Consider the following 3,914-nt stretch of genomic DNA (forward strand, 5'->3'; position numbering starts at 1 on the left):
GTGATTGTAACTTCTCAAGCTCACAATGTTGTTTTCTTTTGCCAAAACAAGGCTAACTCTGCTATAAAATTTGTATAATCGGCTTCCATGACATAGAATCACCCTACAATGAGAAGACCAGTACCAGATTTGGTACTTACCAGTACCAGTACTTCAAGCCTCAAAAGCTTCAAATTTGGTATTGTTATTAAAACTTCCCCAACCCATAATATTTTTTTTCCAAAACAATCTTTCTTCTACAATCAGTATGTAGTGAGATGTTCAACACCAAATTTGGCACTTTACACTACCAAATTTAGAAGTCTCCAATGTTGATATACCTAACTTCCCCAACCCATAGTATTGTTCTTTTCCAAAATAACCTTTCTTCTACAATTACCCTGTAGTGATATGACCAGCACCAAATTTGGTACTTTACAAACCAAATCTGGTAGATGCCAATGCCAATATCAAAAGCACCAAATTTTGTACTAGTATACCTAACTTCCCCAGCCCAGAATATTGTTTTTTTCCAGAGTAAGTTATCTTCAACAATCACCCTGTATAGTGAGATGAACATCACCCAATTTGGTACTTTACAGTACCAAATTTGGTAGTTGCCAATGCCAGTATCACAAGCACCAAATTTTGTACTAGTATACCTAACTTCCCCAACCCATATTGTTTTTTTCTTAAATAAGCTATCTTCAACACCCTAAAGTGAGATGAACAACACCCAATTTGGTACTTTATAGTACCAAATATGGTTGTTGCCAATGCCAGTATCACAAGCACCTAATTTTGTATTGGTGTACGTAACTTCCCCAGCCCATAATATTGTTCTTTTCCAAAAGAATCTCTCTCAAAAATAATATTTCTTCTATAATCACCCTGTAGTGAGACGGGGAAGCACCATATTTGGTACTTTATAGTACCCAGTTTACCAGTTACAAAGCCTGAAAGTTGTCAGTCCCAGTAGTAGCAAAGGCTTCAAATTTGGTATTGGTCCATGGAGTCGTTTTCTTCCTATTGCAGACAAAAAGTCCAACAAGGTGAAATCACCTAGGAATGTCGGCATCATGCCGGCCACTTCTCCGGATTAGTAGCATCTATAACCACATAAATCGGATCAATCACCTTATCCTGAACTTTTTCCTTGTTTACATCTTTCTCAGTAGTCCCATCTTTAGCATGATCCTCACTACTATCTGCTCTCTTAACACCATCAGTTGCTCCCTTTCCATTCTCTTCAATAGCACCATGACCTCAGCTACAGTTAGTAGCACCTCATCAATTGAACCATGTTCATCAAGCTTGGTTTGCTCGTCTTGTGGCTTGTCGACGTCCATAGCAGTACCCACCCCTTGGGTTTCACATGTTGTGTACACATCCTACCCCTACATTTTCTTCTTCCTCCAACCAAAATCCAAGTCCACAATGACGTCTTGAACTTGTTCAATAGTAGCAAAGTCCTCCACATCCTTAACACAAACCTTTGCTCGTCCAGGTCCACCATTCTTCACACCCAACGTGTCTATTCCTTGCACATCTTGGCTTGCAGGTATCACATCTTCCTTATCTGCACAATCACAAATGACTCACTCAATCAACATCGTAATCAAAAAGTAAAAAGCGTCAACATATTGAAAATAATGCCAACTTACCCTTTACAATATAATTCCCACTGATATAAGCTTTTGCCACTGCAAGAATTACCATGCCACACCCTCTTTCACACATGTGCCACTAGTGTGCAAAAGTGCACTGAAGTAGAGAGTGTTGGGATAAGAGGGGGAGATCGACCGCTTAAACTATTCAACACAAGCTTCCAAGAATCACCATCAACCTGTCCACCTCTTCTTCCAATTTCCAAGCACGCACACTCACACCTAGACTATGACACACACACACAGTAAACATAGAATTGACATAGACATGCTTGTAAGAGAGTGTAAGAGATGTGTAAGAGATGGATATTAGATTAGAGAGTACACAGCAAATAACCATAACATAAGAGAGTAGAGAAGAGAATCTGCAAGAGAAAGGCCTAAATCTAGCCCCAAACTCCACGGCACCTCTCTTGTGGAGTTGGTATTTAATATATTATTTTTGAGTTTAAGGTGCCAAAAATTGAGGCCCCTCTTTTTACAACCACTTTACTTTTGTAAATGAGTGTGAAGGAGTACGAGCGAAAGTGCGACGCGAGAGAGAGTGCGAAAAGAAGAGCACGACGATATGGTGAACTCTCTTGTATGGTCCTATTCATCCTCTCAGCAACACCATTTTGAGGAGGATTGTAAGGAGCAGTAAGTTCACGTTTTATACCTTTTGACTCACAAAAGTCCTGAAAGGCCTTTGAAACATACTATCCACCATTGTCAGTGCGTAAGCATTTAAGCTTCTTCCCACTCTGATTCTCCACAAGTGTCACAAACGTTTTGAAAACACTAAACGCTTCATCCTTGTGCTTGAGAAAGTAAACCCATACTTTCCTCGAGTAATCATCTATAAATGTCATAAAGTAAGAAGCTCCCCCTAGATATAGGTTAGGCATAGGTCCACACAAATCACTATGAACAAGTGCCAACAATGTATCTCTTCTACTGCTTCTATATCGGTTACATTGATTACATTTTTAGAGACCGTCTTCAGCTTTCTCTTTGACTTTTTCTGCTTTTCATTCTCTGCAGTCTCTTTTCATGTGACCCTTCTTGCCACAATGGTAGCATTCTATGTCACTCTTGCCTTTAGCACTGCGGGACTTGCTACGAGACTGATTCCACTTTCCACCTTTGTACTTTTCTTTGGTCCTTCCCCTGACAACTAAGGCTGTTCCTTTGCCTTTGTCCATTGTCTTTCTATTGGTTTCTTCAGTAAGCAGACTTCCTTCTAGACCTGCTATGTTCAAACCATCTGGAGGTGCAAAATTACTCAAAGCTGTGCGAAAAGTGTCCCAACTTTCCGGCAATGTGATCAACAGGCAAACTTGACACCTTGAGCTGACAACTGACTATAGATTGTGTTGAATTCATTCAGATGATTGGACATAGGTGTCCCTTCTTTCATCTTCAAGTCAACAAGCTTCTTAAGCCAGTATACCTGTGAAGCTGCACTCTGCTTCTCATAAAGATCACTTAGCTTTAACCATGCTTGATAAGCCAACATCTCGTCTACTACATTGAAGTAAACGCTTTCTGCCAAAGTCAGCATAATGGTAGAAAGTGCCAATTCATCCATTTTGCTCCATTCATCTTCGTCCATATCTTCTAGTTTTATCCCCTTGAGCTTTATAGGTTTTATCTGCTTCTTTTGTACCAACACGTGCCAAATCTTCTTCTTCCACAATGGGAAATTGGTTCCATCCAGCTTCTTGATATTGTAAAGAGCAGTGTCCTGTGATCCAGCCATAGCTACGCTTCACAGTAGTTTACTTTTCTGGGAAAAATTCGACAGAGTTTCCCCTGTAAATTGATCTCTAAGCCAATATCAACCTGTCAAATGAACCAAGAAAGCTTCAGATTCTGCAAAAATTTTGGCAGAGTCTCCTTTGTAAAATGGCTCTGGTGTACTAAAAACAGACCAAAAAACAGCTCAAAAAACACTATCTCTCTGACACTGTAAGCTGCGGGTAAACCTGTCCTGCACCTGTACTGTCTCTCACTGTCCTGTAAGCATAGACTGTGACAATGCCTCAACGGAAGTAAAGCAAAGATGCAATCCCAACTGTCTAACTCACAGTCAATACATCCTAGCTGCCTATCTAAGGGTGCTGGAGGGATCGCTCCAAGACCTGTATCACCGAAAGGATCTCAACATTCGAGAATCCCCCAGCTCAATAAAACCTCAGTCGACCCTCAACAAAGGCTGCAGTAAGTCTGACAGTACATAGACTTCCCACAAAGTCATACATCCACAAATTTCCCACTATATGTTGT

General features: G+C 40.4%; 1 pseudogene; it reads right to left on the reverse strand.

Annotated features, from left to right (window-relative positions):
- Window positions 1-919: 919 nt before the first annotated feature.
- Window positions 920-1,698, reverse strand: LOC147428273 (uncharacterized; annotated as a pseudogene).
- Window positions 1,699-3,914: the final 2,216 nt, after the last annotated feature.

This window comes from Adiantum capillus-veneris, chromosome 23 (genome assembly GCF_014529385.1).
Source record: "Adiantum capillus-veneris isolate H3 chromosome 23, ASM1452938v2, whole genome shotgun sequence".
Taxonomy (NCBI): Eukaryota; Viridiplantae; Streptophyta; class Polypodiopsida; order Polypodiales; family Pteridaceae; genus Adiantum; species Adiantum capillus-veneris.